Consider the following 15,479-nt stretch of genomic DNA (forward strand, 5'->3'; position numbering starts at 1 on the left):
CTTGCATGCTGGGATGTGTAGTCCCGGCCGCAGAGCGTGCTGGGAGCTGGCTTTGTCTTGGGGGACTCGCGGGAGAGGCCGGCTTCCCTCTAGCGCTTTTGTGCGCATTCCTCAGTGATGGCGTTATTTCTTTACCCTGCTTTCTTGGTATCCGCTTCCATTATTGTCTAAATTACCCCACAGCTGGTGAATTAGAAATTAGAAGGAGGATTTTCTGTTTAAATTTCTAGTAACAAGCACAGGGTTTGTATTAAATGTTACTGAATTTATCAGCGGCAGGATAGTCTTTTGTGGAATGAAATGTTCCTTTTTCTTTTTTTAAGCGGGTTTTATATGTGGCATAATTTGGAAAGCTGTCTGTGTATCACATTCTGCTTATTTTTGACACATCTGACGTGATCAGGCCTTGGTCTACCCTGCCACTCCTGAGCCGTAAATTATTAGATAAGTTTTGCTTCTTATTTGATCTGAAACAGCTTGTGTTTCTTTGATAGCTATGTCCCTATTATTTTCAGTAAAGAGACAAGCATAGAAAGAAAAAAAAAGGTGGCACGCTGCTGCTGTTACCAGGTCTTTTACAGCCTTCTGTGTCCTTTTAAGTTTGCCTGAGAGCTCCTTGCTTACTCTCCCTCAGGCACATAGAAATATAGATGAAATATGTAGGAATTTCGAGCTGAAGTTAGAATAATTAAAGCCCTGAAGAGTATGGCAGTCCTTAGAAGGTTAAATCAGAAACAGGCTAGAAGGCCAGGTTTATGTTACATATAGTCAATTGTGTGCTTGGCCCAGCATTTAGACAAGCTGCTTAACCTTTACATTGCTTCAGTTAACTGGTCTTTAAAATGAGAACAATTTAATGAAATAGTAGGTCTCTAACGGTGATTGTATTCTTAAATTTGAAAATACAGCTAGCTATCATTATTTTTGTTTTGCTTTACAATTCCCCCCTTCCCCCACACACTTTTTTTGCGTATCAAAACCTTATATTAAAATCCATGGAATCATAACATTTTTGAACGGAAACAGAACTTGGGGATTTTTGGTCAGCTTCCCACATTTATGTGGGGAAACTGTTGTGCAGACAGGAGAAAGGAACAGTTCTTGGTCTTTGGAGCCAGACGGATTTGGATCAGGTTCAAATCCTCGGGCAATACTGATAGCACTTTATAGTACTGCTTGTAAGACCCCCAGCTCTCCTTCATGGAATCTTGAAGAATATAGAATCTTGGCTATACGGATTTATTAATTTGCCAGCTGTGTGACCTTGAGATAATTACTAAGCCTTCCTGTGCTCCACCTCATAGGATCTGTATAATGATGGAAAGGGTATGTAAAGCGCTAAACATATGTCATTATTATGTGATACCCATTTAATGTTCTTCAGATTCTTCTTTGAGCTTCCATTTCAGCATCTGTAATGGACATATACCTATCTTTTGGGGATTTTGGAAGAATCAGATGTAAGTAAAACAGCTAGTATGGTAGTAGACATTCAGTAAGTTGTAGTAATAGTAACAGTAATATTATTCAAGAAAAGCCAGTGCCAGAACTTGTAGCTCAACTCGTGCTGCTTGGACGCTGAGTTGTACCTTTGTGTAGCCCCCTTTTATTTAATCAGTCCACCTTAACTGTGTATTGGAACAGGTGAGTGAGTAGGGGCCATATGAACTACCACGTTTATTATCTAATATTACATTTATTATATGCTTGGAATCCTTGTCATTACTTAATTACATTTTATTTATTTTGATTTATTATGTTTTAAATACATAGATAGTTTCTCACACTATTTCTATCGTAGTCTCAAATTTTAGAATGCAACTAACACCAGATAAAAGTAGTCCCAACGAATTGTCTAACTGTGGATCCACAGGTAAACAGGGAATTAAGTTGACGTTACCCTGTCTGCTAGCAGCTACCAGTGCAGTTACTGGGTTTTTCCCCATATTTGTCTTAGAGAACGAGAGAGTTCTTAAAACTAGAAGCGGAGACAGCACCCAAGAACAACAAAGATAAAACAAAAATGCAAAGATAAAAGAAGAAAAGCCCAAACAAAAATGCCTCTCAAAGAGATGATGAGCAGTAGATATAAAGAGCTGGGAGAGGCGTCCTTGAAAGGGAGGAAGAGATGGGCAAGCGTGGATGCATAGATAGAATAATGCACATGAAAGTGCTCATGACCTTCACCTTCTGGTGAGTCAGTATTTTTGTGGTCTTTGTATTCAGCACGGTGCCAGGTGCTAGGGGTTACAGAAGGAGTATCAGACTTGTTCTAAATCAAGATGCCTTTTGTCTGGCTTGTCTATAATGCCAGTACATCTGAATGCTCAGGTATCTGAAATCTTACCCTTTCCAGCCTCTTTCAGTATTTGCTTTCTAAAGGGTTTTTCCTTCTCATATATTAACTTGAAATTTATTTAAAAATTAATTGGTAGCTGTAAAATCTATTTTTTCTTGATTTGAAGTTATTTTAGAAAGAATGATCACCTAAAAATAGGAATACATGGAAAAATCCTGAAGGAAAAAAGACTACATGCTTTTTCTTCTAACCTAAAAAGGATCATCATATTTTATGACAAATGTGGTTAGCAGAAACTCAGGTTGTAGAATAATGTTCATGTCTCCCCCCTACCCCAAGCTCACTGTGAACCACTTTACCCCTGGAACACCAATGGCCTTCTTGCTGACCTCAAGGCTTTGGTGCTAGTTGGGCCCACCTAGAAAGCTCTTCTTAGGCTCTTGGCGAGGCCAGCTTCTTCTCATCCTTCAAGGCTCAGTCTAAATCTCATTTCCCACAGAGGAAGTTTCTGAATGCCAACCAGTAAGCACATCACCCTTCCCAAAGGAACACTCAGTGTTTGTTTAGTTACTAAGGTGAACCTGGTACCAGACCTGGTGCCAAGGATGGTCACCATTTGGCTTGAGCCAGTCAGCACATTCCTTTCCCCTTCATCACAGTCGTTGGTTCAGGGGTGATCACGTGATGCACTCAGCCCAACCAGGTGACTCTCGGTACTATCACTTAGAATGCTGGGATGGGAGCGTCACCTCTCTGCCCCTCCTTACTCCGTGCCCTCCACCTCCTCCCATGTCCTCCAGCCACTATCTTGTGAGGTTCTGAGATCACAATAACCTTACTACAGAAAAGGTAGCTAGCATACAGCATTGGATAGAAGTTGGAGCCCAGGACTTAAGCCAACCCCGAAACCCAGCTTGCTTCTGCGTTTAAGTTAGGTGAACCATATGTTTCCTTAGTGTTGAAGCCAGCTTGAATTGGGAGTTTCTGTTATTTGCTGACAAAAACATCTTAATTTCCTCAGCAAGGTAGGTCTTCCTTGACTATATCTAAAGCATCTCCTGGTTTCCAGTTACCCTCTATTGTTATCCAGTTATTTCCTTTCCAGTATATACCACAGCCTGCAATTATCTTGTTTATTTATTTACTTATCTTTTTTCTCTTTGAATCGTATGGCTCAGGAAGGCAATGACCTTGTTCTCTTCCTCACAGTGCCCTATAGATGTTCAATAAATATTTGGTGAATGGCTGAATGATAAAAGTATTTCATAAGCTTATTAGGAAAAAGGGATCTGTACCAGCTTTCCTCTAATACAAAGTTGTTCCATCTTGGCACTGCTGACACACTAGGCCAGGTGTTCGCTGTTGTGTGGGCGCTGTCCTGTGCATTGCGGGGGGTTTAACAGGACCCCAGACCTCCACCCCGTAGATGCCAGTAGCACCGTCAAAAACAAATTGTCCCTGATTGAGAACCACTGTTGTAAGATTTTACTTAAGCTTCACTGGCCCATGCTTTTGAGAGAAAACAAAGTAATGTTTGATTCTGAATCACAGAGACTGAGACGTGGGAGGAGTGAAAGCCTCGTTATGAGTGAGTCAGGCACCTTCAGCCCGTATTTGGTCCCATAGGTGAGGAGGGATGGCGCGCCTCCCGTTTAGCCGCAGGACACGCTTATTGACCGTCATGAAAATGGAGGAGCTAATTTTGACAGTGGTTGAGAAGTATTTTTGTGATTACAAATTATTTCCTTCAGACAAGTGTATATAACTCACTGCTTTTCTGTGCCTTAGTTTCCTTGCTTGTGAACAAATACTTTGAGTGCCTGCACAATTACTGGAAAGTATTCGTTCTTACATTTATGGTCACCTTAACCACCCTGTTTTAGCAGAACAAAGAAAGAAATTTAGTATTTGGTAACCAGGATCATTACTGCCTTACATGCTATTCTGACTTTTCACCCTGAAAAGTAAATTCGCATGCCATGAATAGATTCCGTCTTTTCCGCTTTGTTTCCTCAGCACATGGGAGGAAAAGGAGAGGGAGAAAGAGTACCCTGTGTGTGCTGTATTCTGAACTATAATGGGGTAAATTCAAAGTCCTTCCAAGTGAAGTGAGTCATTTCACCACAGACTGTTTGGATTTGGCCTGTTGAAAGGAAGTACCTTCGTTTTCAGAGGGGAAATAACACCAAAGTGTTGGTGTCCTTTTTTCTTTTCTTTTCTTTTCTTTTTTTTGAATCAGATAGGTTCTGAAACCAGGATGTGTCTGAGCTCCAGAGATGTTAGCACTGACGATATACGCCATCAGTGGGTGGCACCTTAAGTTCCTGGAACCAAGGGTGTATCCAGTTCCCCAAATGAATTAATAATCTCCTCAGGAGGGTGGAAGTGGTAGAATAAATAACATTTTCAGGATTTGTTTTGATTGGACAAATCGGATTGTCCTTAACCTCATTTGTGCCAAGTGAAAAGACACTTCAGGAGAGCTGGCTACCTGACTGCAAAGCAGAATCATGGCAAGGATGGATAGACTCAGAGTCAGTTGTCTCGTGATGGACAACTAGAACGATAAAAAGAGAAACACGAGAACTAAGAGTCATGCAAACTAAAGTTACTTTAATTCCCCAGCACAAAGGAAAAACAGAAAAACGGTATTTCCTGCCAATTCTGAATGACGAAGCACTCCGAAATAACCGCACGTGCCCCCGGCTGCTCTCTACATCAGCGAGCGTAAACTTTACGGTCTGCTTGGAGGGGTGAGTGAAGCGCTGGAGAAGCTGAGTCCCTCCAGCCCGCTGGGGAGGGGGGAAACGCAGTTCCTGTTAGGAAGCGCGTGTTGCTAACAACCTTGAAACCAGCTGTTTAAATTGTGAAATGTTAAGCCTGTTTTTCTGGAGGAAGTTTGTAAATTGTTATTTTTCATTTAAAAAAAAAGACACTCCACAGATACCTTATTGCTCTTAATTTTTTGCTTGCAAAGGCTCTCTTCTGAGGATTCACCACTTACCGACTCTTTTCATTTTTTGACAATATGTATTCTTCCCCTTGGCCAGCTAAAGAATGTCACTCGCCATTCAGCTCTACGGGAATTAAGTCATTAGCCACTGCAGTCATTGACCTTCAGCACACCTCGAAAGGCGTGCTCTGAGGAAACTGGCAGGACAGGCCTTCAGATAGTTTTTCAGGAGAAGATTTTATGAACCCAATTTCTTGCATTTTCCCATCCTTAGAAAAGCACTAAAACCTTTAAGTTAGCTGTGCCTGTGACTGGCAGTAGCCTTCTATTAAGGTGTCGCTTGATTGCACCTACCCATTCTCAAAATCACGTGCATGCTGACCGCTGCCCTTGCCTCTTTGGAGCGGTTCCACAGAGCTCTCTGGCAGGCTGGCTCCCAGGCTACTGTCCTCAGTGAGTCCCCAAATAGAACTGGTACGCTCAGCCCTCAGGTTGTGCGTTTTGATTTCAATTGACACCTTTGTTTCTGAAGGGAGTAGGGTCAGCCCAAGATGAGAAGTCAGGAAAGCCTGTCTGTAGCTCCTGTCCCCTGCCTTTCCACCCTGTCTCCAGCCTCCTCCTTTACTACTGGTTATGTCTCCTCAGTGTCCCAGAATGTAAATCCCTGAGCACCTCTGCCAAGGTTTTTAGGCAATATATGTGTGTTCTGTTCCTGTCTGATTTCTTTTTGGCCTCCCAAGGGTGGAGGGGCTTAACCAGCAAAAGGCAACCCGGTCCCATCTTACCTCATCAGTTGGGGAAAAAAGTGCCCCTCTTTCCTGGAACAAACCACTACGGGCCGTTTTCCCACCTGGCCCTGCGCTGGCCTTGCTTGGTGAGGACAATGGCGAGGACACCTCCTAAGGAGGAGCAAGTCCCATCTAGGCTCATTGCCACTGGGATGGAGGTAAATGTTTCCTGAGAGTACAGGAAGCCCCACCCTTATTGCTGTGGCCTATGACACGTCCTTGAGGTTGGCCTCTGTCCTTGAGCAGAGTCAGAACTCTTCCCTGGGGCAGAGTAAAGTGTGTCTGTGAATCAGGGAATGTTTGCTTGGCAGGGAAGGTGGGGAGGGTGGACCCTAGTACCCAGGAGCCTTGGGCTGTTTCCGGGAAGGGTTCCAAGTACCTGGTTGACTTTTTTCAATAGTAGTGGGTCTCTAGGAAATTCATCATGATAAAATAGGACAAATACGGACGAACCTTTGTGCTTTTAAATATGTCCTTACAGATTACATAACAGAAATGCCTGCTAGCCTTCAGCTTGACGTGTTTTGTCCTAACTAGTCAACTCTGCACTCCTGGCCTCACCTGCAGGCAAGACTTTGACTTTGTACTGGAGGTGCAGTGATGAACCCACCCACATCCCTGCCCTCAGGAGACTGGAGAGGAAGCTGCTCTTAGAACAAGGTTCAGGACTTGGCCAGCTGGGCTGTGGTTCCATGTGATGGTGAAAGTTCCAAGACAATACAGTAGACCCTGTCTGGAGTGACATGGGTCTGGGTGTAAGTCCTGGCGTCTATAACCTCTTGTGGGCAAATTACTTAACCTCTGTGAAATCATACCTGTCAAATGTGGATAGGAAATCCTACAGCATCACAGTGTTGTGGAGGCCAGTTAAATAATACGACATAAGCAAAGTGCCTACCACAGAAAGGAAGCGCGATTAATGACAGCTGTGGTTGTTACTGCCTTGATTACTTAACCTCTTGGTCACCTAAGGCACCTCCCCACTTCCTCGCCCTCATAATCCTCTCCCTGCAAGACTGCACACACCTGTTACCCTCCTCCCCTTGCCCAGTGGGCCGCTCCTGTGGCATCTCTGCTTAGATGATCACAGATTTCCAAACGTTCTATAGATCTGTGTTCATATCTTTGCTGATAATTCAAAACCAGAGAATCAGATTTTAGCAGGGAGGTTAAAATGCCTCCTTTCTGTTGTGAGAGATTCTGAAGAATATTGCAAATACCAGAGATTTTAACTTTGTCAGTGTCCTTAAAAAATTCACTTAATTAGCCTTTATTTCTGTTACATAACTCTTAAAGCCCTTTCCCCAGTGTTACTTTATAACATTATGTTTCTGCTTAGTGGATCACTGGAGTGATATTAGTACATTTTCTAAAGGAATATTGCAGTACCCTGCACTAAACGGACTAGTCAGCCACCCTTGCTCAGCACTGGAAGTTTCCCCAAGTCTAGTCACTCACCCATTCATTCAACAAATATTTGTGGAATTCCTTCCATTAAAAAGCCATTATGTAAGAGTGTTACAGGTGATTCAAAGATCATTATCAACAAAAAATATTTGCCTACCTGCTGGGGTGAGGGATGGAGGGAGGTGTAAGTGGAAGCTACAGGGAAGTGTCGGTGAAGCCAAGGACCTGGGGACCAGAGAGAGCTGTGCTCCAACCTCACTCTCTCACAATAACCATGTGAGTCCAGGAAGCAGCCTGAGCTCTCTGAGCCTCTGCATTTTCATCTTCAGAATGAGGATCCACTACCAGCGTTCAGCACACATGTCCACTTTGTGCTGAGTACATCTCCTTGTCAAGTTACACTCTCTTGGCAAATGCTCACCACAGTGCTCTAAGGCATCTAGCCAGTAGGTTCTCAACAAATGCGATTTTATCTTCTCCTGTCTTTCTAACATATATTCATTTAATAAACTTTGGACCAAGCCCTGTGCTAGAAGCACTTGGTTTAAAGATAACAGAGAGAAAGACCACACCTCGAGCTTCCCGGTCTAGTTGGGGACACAACCTATAAACAGATAACTATCCAGGGTAATCACTGTGCAAAGAGCATTATTGGAAACAGAAGCAGGATCCGTAGCCCAGCCTGGGCCAAAGGCGTGGCACGGGGGTGGGGCAGAGAAAGGTGGTTGGCACCTGAGCGTAGGTGAGGAGGCTACAGGAAGGGTCCTCCCTTTCTCTGCCCGATCTGCAACTACCCGAGAGGTTACGATACCTGCGAGGACAAGCAGGTTACTGTTTCTAAAATAAGGAAAGAGCAACAATGATGTAAAAACGTAAGCACAGCGGAGCGGCACGGACTCAGGTTGTGCTTCCAGGCTAAGTACCGAACGGTTGGTGCGGTTCCCAGGAGTAGCACTCCCTCTCCACGAAATGGAGCATGATCGAATAAAAACAAACGTCTGTATTTTTAAATATGTCCTCACAAATTACATAAGAAAAATGCCTACCAGCTTGACTTAAAAAAATTTTTTTTATTCTGCACTTTCCTCATTCAGAGTAAGCTGGATGGGCCCAACTGACGTGGCTGCGGCTTTTAAAAGCACGATGGAGTCACATAGTCGGTTGGTGAAATCTTCTAATAATATCAAAATGGTGCTTTGTGTCCTGACTGCTTCAGAGGAGAGTGACGCACTGCCCTCCTGACGCGGGCCACTCACTGTGCCACTGACCCAGACCCATTGGCCACCCCAAACGGGACCAGTCAGGGGACTAGACAGGCTCACAGCAGACATAGCACCACCACAGCCAGGACAGCAGGTGAACCATGAAAAAGAAATCTCTGTCGAAGCCTTTGTGGGCTAAGTTAACCCAAGGATGTCTGAGACTAGAGGAGTCAAAGTGTAAAAAGATCATAGTAATGAGAATGCTTATGCAGAGTGTGGGATTCCTAGAAATGTGAATTTATTCTCTTTGCCACCCAGGGGAGCCAGAGACTCATGAAAATCTTACACAAAGCTGCCTAAGTTACAAGCCAGGGAGCAGAGAAGTACTACTTCAGTTTCGGCTTTAGCAACTGCAGTCAACAGGAAAAACAACCGACCAACAGAAAAAGAGATGCATTAATTCATGTAACTTGCATCTGGCTTAGGCTCAGTCGTGTTTTGGGCTCCGGTGGGCTCATCACGACCCGCCTGGTCTTCCTCTCCAGCCTCTCTCCTCTCTGTGTTGCCTTCCTTCTCCACTTGGGACAAAGCCCTAGTCTGCTCCACATTGATGCAGTGCTTACACCTGGGACGAGGAGAGGGGGGTGGGCGACACCATGTTTTCCAGGTAACCTCCAGGGTCCCTCTGAAATAGGTACCTTCTATTTCAGCCTCATTTTACAAATAAGACTCAGCTGGGCTAAGTAATTTCCCAAAGGACCACTGTTAAGTGGTGGAGCCGGGTGTTAAACACCACAGCCCTTGCTTGATCGCAGGGCAGGGGAAGTGGTGGGAGGACAGAAGTTCAGACAGAGGGCCGCTGGCTGGCAGGCTGGGAGTGGGGCCCGGGCCCTGGGCACAGGTGGGTGGGGGGAAACGGAACATGCTTTGAAGTAACTCCTCCCCTTTCTTCGAGCACAGCCTGAGCCACAAAACCCCTAAGAGGCAAGTCCCAAAGAATGGGAGAGAATTTCCATTCCGTTGGAGGCCCAGGTCACTATCTGGTGCTGGGCAGCCGGTGGGGATGGCACAGGTGTGGCTTTGGGAGTGTCCGTGGGGACAGTGCCCTTGTCTGAGCTCGCAGACCAGATCCCAGGTCTGCCAGGCCCTGAGGCTGGCCGGATGGGGAAGTGGGGGGGGAGCTGAGTTCCCAGAGGCTCCCTGACCACCCGCGGGGCCTGCAGCCACCAGGTACTCCTTTCCCTCTTAATCTTTCCAGAGGGCTGCCTCCCCCTGAGTCCAGAAGGGGTGGGAACGACCCAGAGATGACTCCTGAAGCCTGGGGGTGGGGGATAAACTGTGAACTAGAGGTCTCTCGGAAGTGGGTTTTTATTTATCAAGAAAAGCTGGCATTTCAGTTTCTCCTTGAGTTGAGGAGAATGCTCAGGAGAACACTAGGTAATGGGGAATGAGGTAACGTCCAGAGCACACATGACCTGCAGACAGAGGACAGCGGAAGCCGGGCCTCACTCTGGAAAATTTAATCAATCTGTGACTTGACTCGAGTTATTGTAAAAGCACAGCTCAAGCCTTACAGTAATTGGTTTCATGCTCTTTGGAGTCTTTGCTTTCTTTTTATTTTACCTCAGAACTTTAAAATACTATATTTCGTTTTAGTTGTGAGAAATGCAGGGGAAGAAAGAGGGAAGGAAAGATGACACACGTGCAGAAGAAGCTTGGAACTGTGTCAGGGTTGGTGATATTTGGATGGCGCCCAGCACTGCCAGGTCCTGGCCTGCCGGAGCCACCGCCCTGGGTGTCTGTGGAGACAGAGTCAGGCCGAGGGGCCCTCATTCCTCAGAGGCTTTTGCTTCAGTCCCTGGGGTAGCAATCCGCTGCTGGTGGAGGAGATCCTCACTTAGACTAGCAGCAGACCCGAGGGCACCCTGGCCTCTTCCCCCTGGGTCCACACATTTACCGCTCTGATACTTGTTGACTGAGAAAAATGAACAACTTAAAAGCTGAGGATTATGTTTTATTCAGCAGGCATTCTGAGAACTTCAAGCTGGGGAGGAAGCCTCTCAGATCACTCTAAGGGACCGCTCCCAAGAGGTAGGGGAGGAGCCAAGATACACAGGAGTTTTTGCAACAAAGACCAGGGATTCGGAACATCAAAAGATGTTACTGAGAAAACCAGGCATCTAGAGTTAAGGAATTTAGCACTTTTCTATATATGCGAAGATGCAAGAGTCTGGGCTCACTGAAATCATTCCTTTGATGTGCACCTAGCTACCTAGGGCCAGTATCCTGTGCTTTCCCATCCTGAGTTCCCCTAGGGGGCACCATTGGGCGTGGCTGCAGAGGCTGAGGGCTTGGCAGCAGGCAGCCTGCTTGTCTCCATCCTGAGTTCCCTCTGGTTCATTGTCAGGGGCATCGGTAGTGACTTATAACTTGATGGCCACAGCATCCTTTGTTTGCTGATACAGCTGGCAATATTTTTCATTCACATACTCATTCAGCAAACACTCATTGAGTGTCTACTACATGCCAGGCACAGTTCTAGGCACTTGGTCTTCAGCAATAAACAACACATAAAAATCCCTGCCCTCATGGGGCTTAAATTCTAAGATTAGGAGACCAACAAAAAATGATGGCTTGTGGTAAACACCATGAAGAAAACTAAAGCAGACTAAGCAGTGAACAGGTGGTAAGGGGATGTGTGTGTGTGTGTGTATGTGTGTGCACACACACACTCCTACTTTAAATTGGAATGTAACAAAAGAGCAGAGACCCGAAGGAAGGAGGGAGTGACATACAAATATCTGAGGGGTGGGATTCTGAGCAGAGGGAACAACACATGCAAAGGCTCTGGGGTAGAAGCATGGTTGGCATGTTCCATGAGTAGCAAGGAGGCCAGTGTGCCCCGAATGGAGTGGCAGAGACAAGAATGATAGAAGAGGGGGGTTGGAGAGGTAGGTGGGACCATCTACAACCATCTGAGTCCTCATAGGCCACAATAATATCTTTCACTTGTCTCTGAGTGAAGTCTAGAGCCACTGGAGAGCTTGAAATTCATCATTCTCAAAGGATCACTCTAGGTGCTGCATGGAGTCCAGAGCAACATGGTCCAATACAAATATAACGTGAGTCACAAATGGAAGTCATAATGTAATTTAAACAATTTGGTGGGGGGATGATATAGCTCAAGTGGTAGAGCACATGCTTAGCAAGCATGAGGTTCCTGCCACGGACAAGGTGGGGACTTGTGTCTGATGAGGACACAGAGAGCAGAACTCCTTGATATGGACATGTACTATGAGTGAAAATAAGCCATTTTTTTAAAAAGAGTTATTTGGTAATGAAACAATACTGAGGCCGGAACACTTTCATAGTTGTGTTCTCCATTTCCAGGTCTCTCTCGTGTCTCACTTTTCTGAAGTTCTCTGAGGCCAGCCTAAAACCTAAGCATGTAACAGCGCGCATTCGATTGTAATGTGGTTTAGCTGTGTTCAGTGTCCTGCTCATGGTAACCTTTCCTGGAAAGGACAGCACACCCCCTCCCTCACGGGTGGCCATGCAGCTTACTTTGCCCAATGAGATGTGAACAAAGATAATGTGTAGTTTGCTGTATTTTTCCCCTGCTGCTATGGCAATGGCCAATGTCCCAGGCAGAGGCTGCTCTGTCACCTTGGGTCCTAGAGTCAAAACGACGTGGAGCAGAACTACAGCTGGCCCCTGATGGACACATAGGATGAGAGAGAAATAAATCTTTATTATGTAAGCCTCGGAGAGTTTGGGGGTCATTTTGAGAGAGGTGATTAGACAGGTTTGCTGACCCTGACTGGCTTCCAACAAGGGGAAGACAGTGCCAGGCTGCTGAAAGGCAGGACATTTCTCATCTCCCACAGCTGGCTCCTTAATTTCAAGGACATGGTCCTACAACAGGATGACTTATGTCCCACGGCTGCTGCATTAATGCCAAGGACAGACCCCAGTATCTTTTTCTTTGTGTTCTTTCTCCTTCTGAACTTCCTGTTTCAGGGCTGAGCTCCCAGGGAGGGAAGAGTCAGTAATAAAGTAATTAGCGCCACCACCAGAAGGAAGAGAAGGATAAAAAGCCCCTGCGGCCTGAGCAGGGGCTGGAGCTGTGTCCACCGGCTACCTTGCCGCCGGCTCCCCACTCCAGTGTTTTCTTTTCCTCTCTCTGACCAAAAAAGCAGCTTGCTCTTCCACTTTGACCCTCTGCTCTATTGAGAATTGTTTCTCAGTCTCTCTCCGTCTGCTGGCTACACGTTTAAGGGGCTTGCCCACCCTTCTGGGGGGTTTCCCAAGTTGGGGGTTCCTCTATCTGCTAACGGTTTGTTTGTTATTCAGTATAGCATAGCCTAACCTGACAGATACATAGGCGCATACCCATGACATTTCAAAAACACCAGCAAAGCATAGAACTGAATATTACCATTACTGGGGAAGAGGGGTTTTCAGAACTTATCACTGTCGGCCTCTCTCCCCATAGTGGGTGGACTACTTTAACCCACACTTACCCTTATCTTCAAGCACAGCTGTGTTTCCGCAGAAAGCGGATTGCTGATTGATTACAGTTCAAGACATTCGCTGGCCTGGGTGTTGCTAGTGAGCTGTATTATTGGTCTTAAAGGTCAGGACTGACAAGAGACACTGTGACTTCCTTTTCTACATTCGGCCTCCACAGGGCCTTGCTTCTGAGGGAGTATGTCATCTCTGCCCATTTGATTGCCTGGGCTGGTGGACTTGCTCCGCTCTTGGATTTGGAAGGGAAGAATCAGAAGCAAGGTGCTTCACTTAAGCCTCCGATGCAGCCTGCTTAACTCTAGCTCAGTGCTGGGGGGTGTTGTTCAAGCAGAGCTCGGCTATTGTTCCTCATGTGTAGGGCACTTAGGAATAAATTCCTCGAGGGAAGGAAGAATGAGTGGTCTATTACCCCAAACACCAACCCAAACCCTGAACAGCTCCTTTAATAGCATACAATCTACTATTAATTTCCTTATCTGTAGGGTTTCCCAAACAAAAGCTGCATGCTTAATAGCTAACCCATGTTACTGTTTCTAAAGAGCTCTTAGCAGAAATTGAATGTTGTCTTGAGGGAGAAGTAAACAGAGAACAAAATAAAGAATAAGTGCTCAGTCAAGGCTCTTTATGGACCTATTTCAAATTGGCTTTTTTTTAAGGGTATATTTTGGAGGTTTATTGGAAGGATGCTGAAAGGTGAAGTTATAGAACCTGGTGCAGAGTCAGCACTCACTCCCCGGGCCACCTCCCCCTCAGGCAGGTGTACTCAGGCTCCAACCAGAGCAGAGAACTCACTTAATTATTAACATGTTAGCACGTTGTTGCCTGATTAGCTTGGCCATCAGCAGTATAATTTAATCAACTAGAATGTGCATCATAGGAGACCACAATATAACAGCATTTGTAAAAGACTGTATTTTTTAAACAAATATTCACAGTCAGATAGTTCTCATATGAAAAAGCACTGAGATTCGAACACCCAAACTGAATAGATTTTTCAAAAATGGAAATTGTGACTATTTAAAATTCATTCCTATCATTTTTCCCCCCTGAGGTTCAAGACTTGCTTGAATTACTGTGCTTTTGGCTTGTTTGGGGAGACTTTTCACATTTGCAAATTAGTGACCCAGTCCTAGCTGAGATGGTGATGTCCGAATACTTCATTTCAAAAACAAACCCAGATCTGGAATTTTTAATAACCCAGACCCGGGGTTGGATTGGTTTGTCTGTGCCCCGAGGTCTACATCTAAGACTGACAGGAGGAAACCCAACTGAGCACAAGTGTTGGGACAGTTTGAATGAAGAGTAATTTGCTTGAGTTTCCCCCACCCTCCTCTTGAGTTTTAAATAGCATTTGTTCAGTAAGTCATTCAATGCACCAGTTTCTACAATCAGCCAATACCGAGAAATTATGGGAGCTTGAAACTATAAAAAATGATTTCTAGTGTAGTATAAAGTTAATTCAGCAGATATTTATAAGCACCTATTTCTTGTCAGGCGCTGTGTGGATACAAAGCAAATTAGGGTATTGAAACAGAATTATAACAGGATGTGATAGATGCCATGAACATGATGGAATTGTGTCCAAAGGGCGTGGTCCCTGGGCTGTGGGTGGGGGAGGGGACAGAAAAAATATTAGAACTTGTCTTTATATTTTTTATCTCATACTTTAATTTTTATGTTTTTGCAGGTTTCTAGATAGAACTGGTACAGTGACATACATAATTTATAAATAGGTAGCTACGGTGCATAATTGCTTTGCTGAATGAGAACAGAAACTGGGATCATTTGCTCTGAGGTGCAGAGGACTTGGAACAAAGTCCCCGAATAAGCAGTATTTCACACAAATCCCACAGAAAGCCTGTGATTTCACCAGGCAGAAAAGCGGGGGGACTGTGCTAGTCAGAAAGAAAATACTGCCGTGTTTTCTCACATGTGGGAAATAATATGACACTTTTATAAAATGTGGGGCGGCTGGGGAGAGCCCTGCACCTGTGGTGGGAAGTAGAGGGGAGGAAGCGGTAGCGCCAGTGTGGGAAGGTCACGGCCAGGTGGGAAGGACGTGGCCGAGATCAAGGACCCGTGTTTTACCCCGTAGAAAGGAGAGGAGGGGAGGAAAGGGAAGACCAGGCCTTCCTACAGCCCCACTGGACCAATCCGTGGGATCCTCTTTCTAGTTGTGATGCTAAGGGTGAGTTTTGCCTATAATTTTGGAATAGCTTTGAAAGCAAAGGGAGACAAGCTCCTCTAGGGCGGTGGAGAGACCCCCTTATTTATGTTGTCAGAGTCTTCTTCCTGAGCAC

At 45.3% G+C, this 15,479-nt stretch overlaps 1 long non-coding RNA gene across 1 annotated transcript; it reads left to right on the plus strand.

Annotated features, from left to right (window-relative positions):
- The first annotated feature begins 18 nt into the window (after positions 1-18).
- LOC140701086 (uncharacterized) lies at positions 19-5,241 on the plus strand. Its single transcript, XR_012079911.1, has 2 exons — positions 19-147; positions 4,762-5,241. It is a non-coding gene; the product is annotated as an uncharacterized lncRNA (long non-coding RNA).
- The last annotated feature ends 10,238 nt before the right edge of the window (positions 5,242-15,479 follow it).

Source organism: Vicugna pacos, chromosome 14 (assembly GCF_048564905.1).
Source record: "Vicugna pacos chromosome 14, VicPac4, whole genome shotgun sequence".
Lineage (NCBI taxonomy): Eukaryota > Metazoa > Chordata > Mammalia > Artiodactyla > Camelidae > Vicugna > Vicugna pacos.